This window comes from Phalacrocorax aristotelis, chromosome 8, assembly GCF_949628215.1.
Source record: "Phalacrocorax aristotelis chromosome 8, bGulAri2.1, whole genome shotgun sequence".
NCBI lineage: Eukaryota > Metazoa > Chordata > Aves > Suliformes > Phalacrocoracidae > Phalacrocorax > Phalacrocorax aristotelis.
This window is the reverse complement of record NC_134283.1, coordinates 26757959-26777119: the sequence shown is the minus strand read 5'-3', so window position 1 is coordinate 26777119 and position 19161 is coordinate 26757959. Positions and strand designations below refer to the sequence as shown.

At 37.8% G+C, this 19161-nt stretch overlaps 1 long non-coding RNA gene across 6 annotated transcripts in view; it reads left to right on the top strand.

Annotated features, from left to right (window-relative positions):
* The window catches only part of LOC142061278 (uncharacterized), a 346726-nt gene that overhangs the window by 44715 nt on the left and 282850 nt on the right, over positions 1-19161 (top strand). Inside the window, exons 1-4 of one of the 6 annotated variants that reach the window (XR_012662095.1) lie at positions 11580-11894; positions 14185-14296; positions 16445-16572; positions 18349-18427. This is a non-coding gene — a long non-coding RNA (uncharacterized LOC142061278). Of the gene's footprint in view, positions 1-11095; positions 11543-11579; positions 14297-14328; positions 14404-16444; positions 16573-18348; positions 18428-19161 lie in introns of those variants that run through there. The other 5 variants (XR_012662097.1, XR_012662093.1, XR_012662092.1 and 2 more) reach the window with 5 other exon arrangements.

The window sequence follows — 19161 nt, the reverse complement described above, 5'->3', positions numbered from 1 at the left end:
AAGGGCTGTCTAGTTGCAACTTCTATTTAGCCTGAACCTAAGCTGCATAGTACTAGGTGTGTTTAATAAGATATGTGGTTGATCTTTGGATTGGTCACTTCTGATGGAAATGATTAACACTTGTGAGGATAAAAAGCTAGTAAGACTATTCGGTTTTGCCTTGTGGACCCATTTGATGTGTTCCCATTGTGTTATTGCTTCTGTCTTTCTGTCTTGTGAAGATGTTGACTGTTTGGGAGTTAATACCCACTGATCAGCTTTTCAACCTCCTTTGCCACCTGAGTTTCTTCTATATTGCTCTTTACGAACAGCTCCTGCAGAATTCTGTAAATCATATTACCCTATTTCTTCTGTATCACTGTGTGTTCATACAGTATTGCATAAAATGGGTTGAAGTTATATTGCCAGTTAGACAACTGTGCAAATGTTAGAAACAACTAAGAAACTTTGTGGGAGGCTTTGTTGCAGGAGTTTATTGTAACTTTGCATGGTGAAGAAAACCTCAGGCACTATAGTCTTCCTTCTGTGTTTCAGCTCCTTTGTCTTCACCCTTCTTTTAGAGGGCTCTATGAAACTGTTTATAATATCTGTATCTTCTCATTCTGTTTCTCTGCTTCCCCTGTCTAGATTTTGGGCAGATCTACTAATAATGTTTTAAGTGACGCATAATCATCTGAATGCAGCCTTAACTACAAGCTTTAAAACACTTAGGGCAAGAAAATGGTAAAGTTTGAATTGAAGTTCAGATCATGTCTCGATGACTAAAAGAAGGAAAAAATCGGAGACTGAAGGAAAGAAGGTTAGGCTTGTGGCAAGGCTATTTATAGGACTTAAAGAACTTTTACCTCATGCGCTCTGTGTGACTGTGGGCAAGTTTCTGGGCTTAAGTTATAAGTTCACTCCAAAGTATATGCTGAGGTTAACAAACTGCATTTCTTTTCCATTTTTATATAATTGTGGATGCTTTTTATCTTTGTGGCATGGTAGGGAGGCCATTTTGAGACCTTGCCTAAAGAATTTTTGCTATCTCAAAGTCCTTGACCCTGTCAATGCCCTTCCTTTAGGTTTCAGCTGTGGGTTGTTGTAGTTGTACCTTTTGTCAGATGCCTCATATTTATTGTAAGGTGCTGGAAGCCACACTGAGCCTTTTTATAAATAGAAATATGTGTGTGTGTGGTAGATCAGCTGGGACTCCTTGTAGATAAATCTGATTCGTGTTTTGTTACTGTATTTGTCAGAAATAGCATCTTTAACAGCAGGTTATTAGAAGGTTCAAATTGTTACTATTTGTTAATTGAGAGGAAGCAAGCAACCTACCCCACCTCTTATTTCCAAAGGGCTAGAATATTGTCTCTTGCATGGTCTTTCTTAAACATAGATATTGCATACAGCCAACAAAAAGAAGTCCTGAAACATCTGGCCCAAAAAGGGGTATTTGGTGCAAGATTTCACACTTTATTTCCCCCCTTTTGGGAAGCATTGGCAAAAGACAGGGAACGGGAGAAACATTGCTAACTCCTGAAAATTATCAACATCTTTTTCAAGTCCAAAACAATGTAGGTGAAGAAGATTAGACCCCTTTTAATGAACTTCAGGTCCATTAATTTTGTAACAAGTTTGTGGAAAGCTGAAGATTTATCTTCTAGGTTTTTTCCCCTAATCAGGCTTTTCTTTCTCTTGATAATTTATAGGAAATAGTGTCTGGTGTTTTCCTTAGTAGTGTTTCTTCATAAGTTATCAGGTCTTCATAAATTGTCAAAATGATTTGACAGTAGGTAGCAACTAAAGGCCTCTGACCAAGTCACAAACACACCGTGCTATTTGGCATGACTGAGCAAATAGCTGGTCTCTTCCCTGGGGGTTGCTGCTAGAAGATTTCAAGGTCATTCAATCATTCAAGGTCAGGTTGGACAGAGCTCTGAGCAACCTGATCTAGTTGAAGATGTACCTGCTCATTGCAGGGAGGTTGGATTAGATGACCTCTTAAGGTCCCTTCCGACCCAAACCATTCTACGATTCTGTGCTTCTAAGAAACCAGAGATGCCATATGTTCTGGTTAGAGAGTTTTGGCACAGCTATACAGACAGAGCAACTCAGAAAATTTATTATAAGTTAAAGAAAATCTAATATAAAGTTGTGAAACAAAACATGGCTCTCAGTGATTCAACGTTTTCAGTAGGCAGAATCTATTTAAAATCACTAGGGCTGCATCAGGTTTGGGCCTGAGTAACTGACGACTTGAATATATGCAACTTTCCAATTCTCTAAAAATGGGCAATGATGAGTTACTTGCTGGCTACTGGCACAAAAAGAATAATCTTTGAGTTTGTACTTATTTCTGCAGCAGCTGAGAGAGGATAATAGTTTGTGTGTGGAATGACCTACTGGAGCTACACTTGTGCCTGGCTTCTTTAACACCCTCTCCTTTTTTAAAATTTGCTATTTTATGAATTCAGCCTCACCTTTTGAAAGGTTACAGCATGGTATTTGATGAAGGATCTGTGTGAATTTGGAGAGAGAATTAAAGGGTGATTGTCCTATAATATGCATTATAATTGTTTTCAAGAATATGTTGATGATAAGACTATTGAAGGCCAAGAAGTGATTTTTTTTCTCCCCTGTTTATATATTTGTAAGTGGTAGAGAAATTCTAATTGATTTTTCAATGACTTTTTCATCCTTGAAGTCTACTCTTTCTGTATAAGTTCAAGTTAACAGGAGTGTAAACTTAAAATAGGGTTTCCAGTAGTCCAACTTTAATGTTACTCTTTAAAACCCCAGTGTTTGTTCCTGGAACAGACCTAGATCATTGTGCCCTATCTTTCATTACCAGTTCCTGGGGAGTGGGGTTGGGGCTACAGTGAGAGCAAGGTAAAAATATTTTTGTGCTTCAGCATCTGCAGGTAAATATGTAAGCCTGTATTGTTACTACTGCTGCAGTAATGTCATATTACACAGCAGCACTAGGTTTGACAAAAGCCTGTTGTATTAGGACACTTCAATACCTAGCACTGATATATGAATGACAAAAGACCTGTTAGATGGAATCAGTTTGTGTAGGTAAATCCGAGAGATCTGTTATGACCAGCCAGTACCCAGAGAACTTCAGTCAGTGGTTGCACTCAAATTTTGCAGGTTTCAAAATGCAGCTGTTAGTGCTCTGCTAGTTTAGGGGGGAAACCTGCAGCCTGAGCTGGTGGAACAGGACAGGCTCCTGCCTTGGCTCCTCCTCCACCATCAAGTCTCTTCAGCATACTTGGTGCTCAATCTATTTATAGCACAGTCATACTTCAAGAATCAGAGGCACCTGGTGATACGCTTCCCAGAGCGAAGGTCTCACTCCCCCAGGGGAACAGTGAGAGCAGTACAGAGCATGGGGGATGGCAGTCGGAACAGTCGGATGTTGTGACATTGTCTGCTTGACTATGTGGACTGAAAGCTAATCATGAATTGAGTTATTCCTATCTTGAAAATGTTAGACCACTTTTTTTGCTGAAGAAAGATACAAATGGCAGAAGGAACTTGACATGCCCTAGTTACAGTTTTATTTTTGACCTTAATTAATAAAGGGTAAGTGTGTGTGTATATATATGCACATATACATTCAGGTTCCAATAGTTCTTTAAACATGAAGGAAGAATAGTGTCAACTCTTGGTTTGGATCAGCATAGGACCAGTCTGGTCAATCACTGGCAATCTCTAGAGAAGACAGCGAATGTATTAACTGACATGTGACTCAGTCTTCAATATTTGATAGCAACTTTTCCCAAACCCTCTATTCTTAGAATGCGATGACAGATAAAGCAGTAGCTTAAATTATTTAAAAAAATTGCTTTAAAAATTTATCACTGACAATGTTGTTGATAAGGTGTCAGAGACAAGTTGTACTATAAATGATCTGTGTAAGAAACTGGTATATATGTTTTTCCTTGGCAACTGAGCAGAGGAAGTCTCTGAGAAAATCGTCACCTCTGGTAGCTGACCTCTGGATATGTTCCAGGATAACCTGCAAAGATGAACTGTATTCACTCTATAAATAGGGAGGATGGACGTTTGAAGACATTGTGTCCCCTTGTATTCTTAGTAGGAAGGATGTTGTGATATATCAAGTTATCAGTTTCAGGCCTACTAAGCTGATTATGAACTCTGAATAACACAGACATTTAGATTATGTGAAATCCTGTTCTGAGACTGGTCTAAGGGGAAGGTGGTGTTTCTTCGTTTCTTATTGCCTGAGGAAGTAGAACTGTGCCATGTGATTTTCAAAAATACTAGTACTACTCAAAGTTCTAGTGCACTTCCAGAACAAAAATAAAAGTGGGGTTTTGATGTGATTTAAAAAAAAATTACAGTACAGGTGTCCTTTTGGTCTTTCTTTTAGCTGATGGGTGTGTCTGAGTTTGCAAATTAAAATATCTTATAAAGCTAAGTAGAAGTGGGGGGAACAGCTGATTTTGGATGCTATGTTGTTTTTTCCTCTAATATGAGTTACATTAAGTTGGAATGATTGAGACTGGTAGATCAGTTCATGGCCATTTGAAATGCACTTTTCCTTTAAAATTTAGGGAACACAAATAACCCTTGACTTGGTTCATCTGAGAGAATAAAAGTTTCCTTAATGAGGAGTCAACTTTGATTTTTTTAAAAATGTGGCTTTTCTCATTTTGCTGGCAAAACCAAACCAAAACAAACCAGAACTGAAGATCTAATCAATTTGAAAACTTTGCTTTTTACTCCTATGTTGAATTATTTAATATTATCTGGTGCTTTACCTACCATCTCAAAAAATAATAATTTCCACAATTTGGAAATTATATTGGCAATTAAGCTGCTCACTGACTGAGTGTTGCTGAAGCTTCCTTTCTTTTTCTTGTCAGAAGAGGGTCTAGAAAAAGCCGAAAGATAAAATGAAATATGAAGAAATTTTTTTTTCAGACATCACCGACTGGAGGTAAAGTTTCCTTTCAGCAGGTAGGGAAAATAAATGTAGAAGGCACCTCTTGCCTTGTGGCAGTGATTTGATTCAAGATTGCAACTTTGCATACATGTTAGTGGTACTCTATGAATCTCCCTAACAACCTTGGCTTCCTTCTCATGAGGATATTTATCCTAATCTGCTTTTGTGAGAAAGAATAATTGACTGTGCTTCTGGATGCACCCTCTCCCTTTTCTTGATCAGCATCGTAGTGTTTGGGATGCTTAAGAAGTTTTTGGGATGAGTAAGATGGCTTCTATATAAAAGTTCTGCGTTTTTTCCTTGATATGAAGACCAGTCTGTCTTCAAAGCCTGGTGTCTCATGTATGAATCATGATAGAAAATGTCACTATAAATTTCCAGGGTTTATATCCCATGGCATTCTGGGAAAAACAAACTGAGGTAGACCTCTAGAAAACTAGCTTGAACTATTTACAAAGTATCACACCTTAAAATAGTATTCTATATCTGCTTTCCTTATTCCCCAGACAGTACACTTAATCTGGGACTTGGACAGCTCTCCCAGTTAGGTGTCGCACCTGAAAATATATGATTTCACCTTTCAGGTAAGCTTTTTGCTGTAGGCAGTGTTGGCTGCTGTATCATTCTGGAATCTGAGATAGTAAACTGATGACCTCACTTTATGATTTTGGGTGGCATACACTGGATGAGTTTCTCCTGACTAGATTTGCAGTAAATGACTGAAATGTTTTTTCACTCTACTTTCATAAAGCTTTGTATATTTGTAACCTGGCTGCGAAAATACCTTCATAGCAAGCAAGAGATCGGTTGACCTCAAGGTTTCCATTTGCATCCCAAGAGAATCTGTCGTTGACCACAGAAATCAAATGGAGAAATAATCAGAAAATAAACAGGCTGTTGTAATTATACATCCATCTGCTTCTACAGGTTTAGTTCCAGAAATTGAATTTAGGTCTTGATTCAGCAATAGTTTAATTTTGTACAAGCATCCAAAGTAGGAAAATGGTGATACCCAAACTGCCCATTATGAATAGGATGCTTGTGTGACTATGGAGATTATCAAGGGTCTTAATTTCTAAGTTCTTTAGGAAGGAACCTTAGAAAGATGTCAGTGGAGTACCCTGCTGTGTGATGCTATGTAAATAGTAAAGATATGGATACTACATAGGCTTGGAGTCAGAGCAGAGATTTTTTTGGCCAATGACTATAAGCTGATGATAGCCAGGAATTGTTAAAGGAGGTTGAAGAGAAAAGGGGAATGAAAGTGCTAATTTCCTCCTGCGGATAATCCATGTTAGAGGGGAACTTAATCAAAGTGTCATTACTTTAATGAAGTTCTCATATAAAATGCAGGACACTTGATATAATTTAGCTAAATTAATTACTCTCTGCTGCTAAAAGGAGTTGTATGACAAATTATTTGTTCTGCCTATTCATCCATTCTTTATCAGACCTTCTCCTACTCTGATGCAATATAAGGATCAGAGGCAGCCTTTTCATGGTGCTGAGTGGATTAATTTGCATTGATCCCAGGGTAATAGATGAGTTATTCACCCAAGACAGCTCTCAGTAGTTTAAATAACATAATATTTTTCTGTGCCTAAATTAACAGTCACTTTATGAGTCAGCAAAACACAAAGTAAATGGTGGTTTAGTTTGTTTTTTCTAAATTATAGAAATTAAAAAGTTAGCATTTGCATTCATGTTATGAATAAGAAAACTCTTAACCTATTTCATATTATAAATTGTATTTACACTACAAATTTATCTGTAAAAATAAGATGCATCAGACAAAGAGCTTGTGCATCCAATTAGAATAAAAGAAAAAAAGTGCCACAGAAGCAAGATCAATCAGGTTCAAAAATACTACATTATTGCCACGTTTGACAAGGTGTTTGAATCCTGAGTAGAAGCTATATCTTAAACTTTATAACACATAAACCTGTTGTTTTAGAAAGTTACAGTTGATCAACAGAAATAAACAAAAGCTGAATAGCTTATTTCTGATCTAACTTTAGAGGCTTTAATATTGAGCTTTCTTCATGGCAACAGTTGAAGACTGCAACAGGATACTTTTCTGGATTTGAGTAGAAACTTATCCAAGTTATTTGTTTTGGATTTTGGTTCCGAGCAGTATCCAGCTAGGGGATTCTTTACTCCTGAAGCTGCATTCCTACTCCATTCTTGTCCAGAGATAGGGTGAACACAGGTAATACTTAGGATTTGAAACAGTGAAGTCTCAGTCCTCAAATGGTTGGAAGAACACCTATGGCATTGTGCAGCACACATGCAAGTGGTGTGTTCCACAGAGCAGCGCCTCGAACAAGTGCGTGTGCATGATGCTGGCTCAGCACGGCGTGTTTGCTTCTGCCCTGACTGCCTGGCCCAGCTGGTTCTGGGGGACAGCAGTGCTGTATACCCAGCATGTCTTGGTCCAGAGCTGGGATCAGCTGTCTGTGTGTTCCCTTTTGCTTTTGCAGTTCTCTCAGGAAGATACTGAAGATCATCTTTGGCTGCTAAGCTATAAGGGGATGTAATATTAAATTCGGATTGCCATTACAGAAATAGGTGTGTGGGTTTTAGATGCCGTTGTCCATGGAAAGCTTGCTCACAAACCAAAGCAGGCAGAATGGATTGTGTGAATGCTCTTTGTCTTGTCTGAGCAAAAAGTCTTCATTTTCTTAGTGGGAAGGGGCTAAATCATTTTTAAAAAGATGACTCACTGTGATGTGTACTGAGGAGCATCCACATAATCTGTTCTGTTAGTTCTTCTTTAGCTGTTTCAGAGGCGTGATAGGCGTTATAGATCTCTCACAGCTGTTCCCTAAAACCAGCATGGTGTCTGGCAATGCAAGCCTGATCATAAGCCTGTGTTCAAGTATATATCACACGGTGCACTGCTGCACAGAGAGAAAACTTACTTTTCAGCAGAGTTCATCTAATCCAAGTGGGGTGCTGTCATAGTATAACTAGTATATTATAGATGCAAAATAATTTAGAGCTAGTGTAAGTATCTTGACCTGTGTCCTTGTGTACACATAACTCCACAATGCAAGAAACAGGTGGAGGGTTCAGCGTGATTTTTAAATAGGCCAGAAGTATCCATGAAAACAGTCATTTCTTCAGTGATGTGGGTTTTTAAAAACAACTAATGGAAGTACTTCTAGTGTTATCTCCCGAGCTGTTCTAATGCTTGTGTGTCCTTATAAACTAACTTATCCTGTTGGGTTTTTTCCCAGCATTTTTACTTTATCTGGGAAACATTAAGCAAACTAGATGGTAGCTTATTTGTTCATCTCACTAGCTGTGAATATTTGAGTTCTTATCAGAATGTTATTATTCAGCCTACATTTGTCAACCTGCCAAACTCTGCTTTGCTCTGGTTTAATGAACTCTTGATTCAGAAAACAGAAAATTAATTTTTCTGTTTGTGTGTCTAGAATGCCCTAAGGTGTGCTCTGAGAAAGGGGTCATATCTGATGAGGGAGGTATTGTGGGACATGTCAAGCCAGCCTGGTGGCTACCATATTGCTTTGGAAGTAGGCAAGCCAGTAAAAGCAGAGTGGTCTGGGGTCTTTTGAATAAATGTATCTTTATGTGCACAAGTGCTGTAAAGGAAACATTTAACAGTAACTTGTGTTTCTCATGTTGTAGGGATAGTGTCTGAGCCCACAGCTAAATCCAGTGGGTTTTCTCTCTGATTTACTGAACAGGGAGGTAGAGAACAGTGAGTTGGAATAGATAAACTTCAAATAAGTCAGCCTAATTTCTGTTCCAGATTTCAATTTGAAGAATCTGGATGAGCATCTGAACTTTACGGTGCCGGTTCGAACTGTTTGAAGTTAATTTGCTGGTAGCTGGAAGTCTCTCTCTTATTTTTTTTCCTTTATCTTTATCTTCCTTTATAAATTTTTTTCCAAGCAATTGGTTTTGCTTGCCATTTAATCTTGGCAGTAGCATCTTGCTCGCTGTCTAATCCAAACATGCTCTCAATATGGTGGGGAAGGCCATTTTTTAGGCATACAGGTAAAAAAAATGGTCAAACTGATATTATTGTATATGCTGGAAAAATATGACAAGTACAAATTGTACCAGCTTTGTATAATCAAAGCTTCTAGGCAGGCATGGTTAGCAGCTTCCAACCTCCCTAGTTTATACTGGTCACTCTTTTGTTTTGTCTTTTTTACAGACATAAATTAAAATGGACACTGCAGCATCCTGAAATCACCCTTTGGCTTACTTCTGAGACTTGATTGGAGCCAAAGATATGCAGGTGGCTCTGACAGCTGCTCTCAGCAATAGATTCTAGTCTTGTGCCCACAAAAACTAGGTTAATCCACTGCTTCTGGCATCGTGCGTTGCAAGAAACTCTATGAAAGTACAACTGTGCACTGAAACACTCTGTTTTACTTCCCACTGTTAAAATACATTTAGTGAGATTTTATTCTCATTTCTTAGCAATTATTAATGCTAATACTTACCTTTATTTTTGCAGTGCTCTTTACTTCAAAACCTGAGTTTGCCAAAATAATTATGTTTGAGTAAGCGGGTGTTTTTTGGCAAATGGAATCAAAGTACATTTGCAAATGTTTGTAATCATTAGGTCTATGTGGGAACTTTTATTTCAATTAAGAAAAATACAATCACTTCAATGAAATCAGTCTTTGAATTGTTTCGTTTTAGATAGATTGCTTTGTTTATTAGCATTTGTAAATGGCTAGCGCAACTACTGGGCAATCTAGACTTCTAGGGGAAGATCTCTTTAGAATTTTTAAATGTAGATTACAAACAAATATGCCGCAGAATTGAAACAGAAAAATCTTTTGATCATTGCTTTGTCGTTAACTTTTGATAACATGTTCAGCGCGTCCCTGTGAAGCCAAAAACATCTGCAGTGTATAACACTGACTATAATCTCCTCATATAATGCTTGGGCTTGTATTGCCTGTTGTCTGGTATGAATGAGAGAAGGCTATGATCTCAGATGAGATGTGCTTAATATATCTAATAGATATATTGACAGTGGGCAAAATCCACACTGGAAGCAGTAAATTAAATATTTATGATCTGCATACTTAGGTACAAAATTGTTAAGGTTACATCCTGAAAATATCAGAGAGGTCAGCAGCCTTGAAACCAGAAGGTCACTCCATTCCATGGAGCTTGAATTGTTAAAATAAACTAGAACATCATCGTTGCTTCATACGGTTTCAGCTCACTGCTTATCTTGCTAGAAAGGTTTTTTACTGACACCTTGTTTTCTGGAAGGTAGACTTTTCCTCCCACCTGTCTGTACACTAGAAATGAATGTTTCATTGCAGGTACTGCAGGTTGCATTTTAAAATATGTTCATCTGATTTCATTCTACAGCTAAACAGTCAAAACTTATTTTATTAATGTATTCCTTGTTTAAAAAAAAAAAAAAAAGAATTTCAAAGTATGTGTAACTTATGGCCTGAACCTTTTTTCCCTTGCACAGGTTTTATGCCATGGTAGGGCCATTCTTATACTGAGGTAAAACCCTTCCATTGAGCTTTTTATTGATTTTTAGTGGTAGATGAGGACAATGAGATCCTTGAACACTATCAATGTACATGAAAGAGCTTAGATCTCCTTGTACTCTTCTGTTAGTTTGGTGGAAGTTATTGATTTGTACTTTCAAAAAGGAAAAGTGGAATTTCCTGACTTCTAAAAGTGAGGAAAGTGTTTGGGCAAGTTAGGTGTCTATATTGAGGTCTGATGAGTTGGGTAAATTTGTTTCCACTCAGTGTAAATGTAGTTTCAGATTAGAATGCATGAATAACAAAAAGGCAAAAATACGAAGCACGTTAATGGGTGCTGATTAAACTCAGTAAGAGACACATGCATTATTCCTAAGTTATTAACTTTCTGACACAGATTAAATTGCCATAAATTAAATCTGCATGAATGGTTTAGACCCTCTGTAGAACAAAATGTTTGGTAATGATAACAGGGTAGAAAAAAATTTAAGTCGAAGGTGAAACCTTAACTGATGAGAGTTGATGAAATTCCTTATCTGTGTTGACAGTGCAAATTCCTTGTGTACTTTGGGTCACCCTAATGGGACTAAGCATCTTCATAGTAATTAAATCACTCTCCAATTCCACTTTCTTTCTGAAATTGAGGCTACAGTCTGTCTGGGTTATACTTTTCTTTCTGTGTATATGGGCCCTAGAAGAAAAAAAACACCAAAGGTGAACAAGTGGATGGAAAAAGCGGTGGAGGCAGATAGAGTTCTATGCACATATTATAATTTTTTTTAATATATACACACACACACACGCACACACGTATTGCTGGCTTATATGAATTAGACTTTCTCTGCAAGTGGGATCTGAGTATTACAGCAGAGTTTTAGCTAATGAGGTGTTCAGTTCCTCTGTGCAAGTGGAGAAAAAAATTTAATAGCTCTATATGACCTTATGAGATGGAGGACTCAAGCAACTGTTATTTAATCCAAAACAGTGTTGGAAATGTGTAGGTTAGGAGAGGGTATTTTGGGATGGATAAACTCAAAGAATTGGGCATAATGGGTTTATTGGAATTTGTGAGCTGTCATATAAGGTGAGTATAGATATTATTTCTTAATATAAACATGTCTCATTGAAATCCGTTATACACATGCAAAGCAGGTGAGTTGATTCAGCAGAAATAAAACAAACTGAAAACTATAGGGAGGTAAATGTTTTAAGTTTTTTCTGCATTAAGAACTTAGCGGGTGTTGGTGCTTGAATATTGGTTCTCTTGCCTCTGCATAGTCTCTTCTTCTCTAGTAGAAAAGTCTGTCCCCTTTTTCTTTCCTGTCCTTGTGCAAAGAAAAAGTTGATTTCCAACTAGTATTTTGTTTCTTGTTAATCCAGGTAATTGCTCCATCGGGATGAATTTATTTGAAGTAGTTGGAGATGCTGAACCTCTGGTACTGCTGGTTGATTTACTTGCAAAATCTCATTGTGTTTTCACTTTGCCTTTTTTACTTTTTTTTTTTCCCACTTTGCCTAACCTCTTTCTGGCAATGGAGTATACCTTAACGGCTAGAGGGTACAGCTTTGCTTTCACTTTTTTTGTGAAGTTTTGGTCTCTTGTTTCTTACTAAGTGTGAATGAGACCTGACATTTGCATTTCTTCTGTATTTGTGTAAATTTAATCAAAGGAATGAAATTTGATTGTCAGCATCAAGCTGCCATTACCCATTTATTCAAGGTGGCTCTTGTGTTTACTAGGATGGGAAGGTGCTGTTGTCTTTTGAGATGAGTAGTTATGAAGCCTGTGCTCAATAAGTCACCTTTTGATACTGATGAAGATACTTTGATCAATGCAGTGGGTGGATATTTGCATCTCAAAGATGCCAGAATCCTGCTGTGGGCTCTTATAGCAAGCCATTTCCCACTGTGAGCTTTTATACTTGTCTCCCCTTTTTTATTTCCTTGTTTACTTGATGGCTGTTATTTCATGATATGCTGTGTATGTAGGTTGTTTAACTCTAAACTCATTTGGTGTCTTATTTATTACAGCCAATTAAAAAAAACCCCACCTTGTTCCATTGTTTTAATCCACATTCAGGAAGATCACTGGGGAAACTGGAAATTTATATAAATGTTTAAAAATTGCATCCTTTTTATAATTTTTTATTGACTGCATAATTAATTTTGCTTAGTAATAACATCTCACTAGTGGCAACATTTTCTAATTGCTGAAGAAAAAGGTGGCAAGCTAATGTTCTGGAGGCTAAGGAAAAACTTTCTGATGGATTGGATAAATGCTTATAATCTGGAAAGAGGAAAAATTACTATTAATGTGGGCAGCAAGGAGTGAAAGCAGAGACTGAATTATTCATGTGGTCTGTTTCAACACACACTTGTTCTTTTGCTTTATCATGCATTTAGCTTTGTGATTCACAGTTAATGTGTTTGGGGAAGAAAGATGTGAGAGAGCAACTGTCTAGAACAGCTACCAAGAGAACACTTGCCTGCCCGATTGTAACTGGGCAAAAAATACATGTGGAACTCCTGAAGATATTAGCTTATATTGTAACTTTGTGCTAAGTTGGATCTGTTCACGACCGTCTTTCATATCATCAGAAAATGATGATCAAGGTTTTGAAAACAGAGTTATATATTTGGGACACTTCAATTTGGTATTTCCAACCCAAGTCATGTTAAAGAGAGAAGGCGTGGAGCACTGAGAGGGATGCTTTGCACAAGTGTGTCACGCCTCTCATTTTTATTGCTTCTGCTGTGAGAAGTGTGGTGGCCCTCTTGTTTAAAAGCTCCTGTTGCAGTCTGCAGAAACATCAGATTTTCTTAGTCTGTGAAACTCAGTTACCAATTTTGGATCTTAGTGACTTTAGAGACTATGAATAAAAATGGTCAGAATAGCCTATGTGACTCACAAATTTCTTCTTAATGTTATATGCCCTATGTGTCTGATATTAGTGATGAGTGTTGTTGATTCTTGAGTAAAGGTGTTAGTTAAAGCATTTCCAGCAAAACTATTGCTGAAATTATTTACCGCAAGCACCATCTATTTAAATGTTTAGGTATGCTTGTTACAGCATGGCTGCAATCGCAGAGACGTAGATTCCTTTCTGGTGAAGGAGACCTTCTGCCAGTAGAGGGCCCATGTTGAATGTAGACAGTCACCATTGGAATAATCTCCCCAGGGAAGTGGTTGACTCGGCCACGTTGGACACCTTCAAGAGTCATCTGGACAGGGTGCTGGGCCACCTTGTCTAGAGTGTGCTCTTCCTAGAAAGGTTGGACTAGATGATCCCTGAGGTCCCTTCCAACCTGGGATTATGTGATTCTGTCATAGTTCAGTCTTACAGAAGTATAGAATGGCTTTGCATTTGTACTGCTTTGGTCAAATATATTGATTTAAGGCACATTAGAGAGGTTATTTAAGGTACACAGGTACACTGAAAAGCCTACCTGTTCCTCTGGCCTTCCAGAATGCTTAGGAGATATTGAATGAGTTTGGAGTTGAAGCATCAATAGCAGGATACTAGCTATTGCTGTATGGTTTTGTTTAACAAGTTAATTGAATATTGTCTTGAAAAAGCATGTATATGTTCCTGCTTAAAAATGTATATTTTTGAATAATAAAGGTGGGTATTTTTTTTTTCTTTTTTTCACTAACTGGGAGCTTTAAGAACTGGAAGTGAAGGAAGGTAGCTTAGATCCTGCTTTAACACTGTTGCTTTTTTGAAGCTAGAGCTGTACACATGCAGACCATCAGACTGAGATGCAGGAGATGTGGGGGAACAGAAACCATGCAGGCCTTTCCCTTCTGTCCCATTACAGAAGCAGATGGATAGATGAGGTAATTTACCTAGCTGGACCTCAGTAACAGCCACCTCGCTGGTCTAGGCTGCAAAAAGCAGCTTGCTGCTATGACAACAGAATACGGATTTGGCCATTTGAAGGAAAGTATGTGTATAAAGTGTTTATATCTCTATAGTAACTAGGAATATGTAGAATATATATTGTGAAATACATTATCAAAATAGATGTAGATGTTGTTATAATCAATATAAACAGTCGTTACACATCCAGTGCTGCTTTCTAATATATGGAGAGAGTATTCTAAATAATGTAAGAAATTAACAATTCATGAAAAGCAGCCACCGTGAGCTTCAAAGAAGTCATTAAATGCAATATTTCAGATTTTTTGGCACTGCGAAGTTTCAGTATTTAAATCAAATAGCTTCAGATGTATGTATGCATAACATTCATGTAGTACTGCTTTTGCAACTGAATCAACAGATGAAACAAAGAGAAACAGTTTATTTTTTCTATTTAAAACCCTCACATTCTCTTCAGATCAGTCTTCTCAACATTTCACGTGGTGAGAAGAACTTGTTATATATTGACTGTTAGAAGAACATACTTACTGGGCTTAACAGGTTTATTTTTGTTTTGACTGTGTCCCATCTGTTTTAAGCTTTTTATTTTTAATCTTGTTTATAGCTTTAGTTGAAAAAGGTGTATCCAGTTTCTATGGTCTACTAGCTGACTTTTAGAGGAATTAAAAATGGATCAAATGTATTTGGCATAAGTTAGTATTTTTCTCTGTCAGTTCAGACTTTTCTTCTCCACAGTTAGTCTTGGGGGGAGTGTTCTCAAGTACTTCTCTCCACGTAAGGTCTCTTGCATAACCAACCCCAGCACTTGAAAATGTACGAGGATATGCCGTTACACCACTGTTCATTTCAAACCCACTAAAAATAATCAGAATTTTGTTTTTATATGCTCCAGAATAGTTCAAGGTTTGCATAGGGTGTGGGGTTTTGTTTTGGTTTGGTTTTGTGGTAGTGATTATCTTTTTGTCATGTGTGTTTATATATTTATATGGTGTCTAGCATCTCAGTCCTCTGGATGCTATTGCAGAGTATATGTTATACCAATCAGGGATTTCTGGGAAGTGACAGAGGTATGAGAGTACAATTCTGAAGACCTCGAGGATCCATGCTGTGTTACAAGGCTGCCTTTACTGATGTTATGTTGTGATTTTATACCTTCTCTGAGTTCTCTCCTTCACCACTTCATGGTTGAAAATCTTCCCTAGTACTTTTTCTATTTTGGGCAAAATTAATAACTTTTATCATCTGACACTTAGTATTGCTAGATTGGGAGTGTATTTGTCTGCTTGCAACACCCGTCTTGCTGTTGGCTTTTGAAGTTGCGTGGTAGGCTTGAGGTTTTTTGATTCTGTCAAACATTAGTCATAAATTGCTGGGGAAACAAGGGTCTAATAATTGAGGACATGAAGAGCTGATACAGGGAACTTTATTTCTAAACACTGAAGTAGCAAATTTGAAGCTTTCTGAGTTCTTAAGAGATTCAACACATCACTGAGATCTTAAGCTTTTTTTAATGGGATGTTGGCTTGTGGGATGCAAGTCTGTAGTAAAAAGTGGAGATAAGATATCCCCATCTTAGAAAGGAGAGCTCTTCACTGAAAGTGAAATGTCTGTTATGCTTTTCTGTGTCAGAGTTTTTATGATTTAACTGTATATTAACATTTATCTTATGGCAAATATTAAGGTCCTATACAAAGTGATTTACTGATATGGAGGCATTTTGGTAGAAACTAGCAAAAAAGTTGTTTGGGTTTTTTTGTGGGGGCTTGGGGGGTTTGGGGGAGGTGTTACTGATCCTTTGTTCTGGTCTCTTGCAAAGTGGGCTAGTCTGACAGAGTAATAGAGATGATATGAGATGTAAGAGAGTACTGCTGAGTAACAGCTCTGCTGAAACTCTTGTTCTGAGAGGAAGTTATGTGTTCTTCTAATTTGCCTTGCCCCACATTCTGTGAAGCTGTCTTTGCCATAAAAGACTGCTGAAAGACTATACAGAAATTTCAGATGCTTCTGCTTCCTTAACCATTGTAATGTAAATAAAAAATAGTATTAACAAAGATTTCATAAATCATTCAGGCTGATGATCTTCATTTGAATGCTTTCTCTTTCAGTATTATCTTGCTAAAAGATATTGATTTGGAGTAAAAGAATACCTATCTAAGGAAAGGACATTTAAACAGCTCTGTTTTAGGCTCAATCCAGATTCTGTTGTGAAGCAGTTCTTGCAGTAGAAGAGCAGGTGAATGATTCAGGTTCTTCATTACACATGATTCTATGTTTTTGTTCTATCTCTATATTCTCCCCCCTCTTCTTCCCACTCAGACAAGTGTGTGTGCACATCATATCTACCTGATGCACAACATTTCCTTATTTTAAGACTAGAAGACCTGCAAAGAAGGACGAAGATTCTGGTCTGCCTGCCTTCTGAGTTAGTGTATGTTTGCAACCTTGCATACTGCTCTATTTTGCAGTTACAAGTAAAATTTGCAAACTGAATTTTAAAAACAGCTTTCATAAAGTATGAAGACTATTAAGGTCTAATCAGATTGAATGGTTGCTTCATTTTTATATAACACTTTGTTATTATAGATTATATGCTCAAAATAGGTATGATAGTATTTTTAAAAATGGAAAAAAATCCCTTCTTCTGTTGCTTAAAGATCATTTACAGTGTAAAATTGAGATAGGTTAGCTTCACTGACAAAGACAGGCCTATACTTGCATTCAGAATTTCCAGTCTGACTCAGTGGGTTGTAACTGATGGCACGTAACTATATTTCCTCTGGAGAACATGTGCAGTAATTATATTCAAGTGCTTCTATTTTTAGAATGTGATGGGGTGCCTTTAGTGCCTTGTGCTTAGACCAGCTGTTGCCTTTTTTTTTTCTGTTTTGCAACTCTGATTTGCCTTTTTTCTCTGGAATTCTAGCAATTTGTCAAATGAATGAAAGCATTAGAGTAAGTGTGGTATGTCTTACAAGTCACCATAAAGAATAGAAGTTTCTTTCAAGATCTGCTTCTGTAGTGGAGTGCTTGAAAGAGATAAATGTGAGGGATTAATCTGAGAGAAAAAGGTCCAAGAGAGTATGTGAAATCCTGTGGTTTATTTTTTAAAAATTATTTTTGCTATACTAAGGTTTGACCAATGTAATGGTTTGACCCCTGCTGGCAACTCAGCCCCACCCAGCCACTTGCTTCCCATCCCCTGACCCCACCCCCAGTGGGATGGGGGAGAGAATCAGAAGAGTAAAAGTGAGAAAACTTATGGACTGAGATAAAGACAGTTTAGTAAGTGAAGCAAAAAGTGTGCACACCAGCAAAGCAAAACAAGGGATTAGGTCACTCCCCATGAGCAGGCAGGTGTTCAGCCATCCCCAGGAAAGCAGGGCTTGATCATGTGTAACGGTGACTTGGGAAGACAAACGCCATCACTCCCAATGTCCCCCCCTTCCTCCTCCTTCCCCCAGCCCTATACGCTGAGCGTGACACCATATGGTGTGGGACACCCCTTGGGTCAGTTTGGGTCAGCTGTCCCGGCTGTGTCCCCTCCCAGCCCCTTGTGTCCCCCCAGCCCCTCGCTGGTGGGGTGGGGTGAGGGACAGGAAAGGCCTTGGCTCTGTGTAAGCCCTGCTCAGCAGGAACGAAATCATTGCTGGGTTATTAACACTGTTTCCAGCACAAATTCAAAACACAGCCCCATACTAGCTAATGTGGAGAAAATTAACACTATCCCAGTCAAAACAAGAACAAACAGATTGTGTATAGTTACCCAATATTTAGGAAGTTGGAAGATGGATTGTTTGCTTGTACCTAGAATATGTTAGTCTGTAAATTTTGAGGTATTCCGTATTCTAGTTTTGAGAGAGAAGTCAGCTTTTTAAAGGAAGACCTGAATGCCTGTAGGATGAGTACCAGGTTCTTAGTAGTATGGATATTGTATAGGTTTCTGGACACACTAAATTGTTGCAGAATGAGAGTATTTTTGTTACAGGTTTCTATTGTTTTGTACTTGCAGGTGTTGATAGCGACAGATGCATTGAAGTACTACACACAAGAGCTAGAAGAAATGACAAAGCAGAACTTGGGTGTTAGAGGTAGGATCTAAGTGAAGTTAAGTGGCTTTTATGCTTCTGAGTGCAGAACGTCCTTTGCTGCTTAAATGGGATTTTCATTTTAGATCATTTCAGCAAAGATGTACAGTCTGTGTAAAGCCACTGATCAGAGTTAACTTAAGGGAATCTAGGATGAAACAGCTTGGTTTTAATTAGAATTGTTTAATAACTAACTACCACTGCTGTCTACATGCAGAAGCAAGAAGGGGGAGTTGCATTTTAGAGTTTCTCCTGAGGGATGAGCTAATTCACATTATGACACTGACTCAGCCTCCTGCTACATTGCCATGTAAAGAAATAAGGAAATTTGGCAAAATTTATTGGCACAGAGTGAAAATGTAACAGATATCAGCAGTGAGAGGGTGTTATCTTATGGCTTGGTGGCATTTTATTGGTTGATTTACAACTGAGAGAGAAAGTGACGTTATTTTTTTTCAGCTCTTAAAGGTAGATGAATGACCTAGGGTAAAACTGTAACATCAGCATATTTTCTTTTGTTTTCACGGATAAATTAGAAAATAAATGTAGGGACGGGATATCACACCTTTTTGTCCCTCAACTTCATTTCACTTTGCTAAGGGGTTATACATTCTTTGAAGGGATAACACCCCAAGTTGCTATATTTCTGTCTTCTGTAGATCTGATAAACCTAACATGACCTTGAGGGTTTTCTCTCTTATCCTATGTACTGTTGGATGTGTCGATGCAATTTAAAC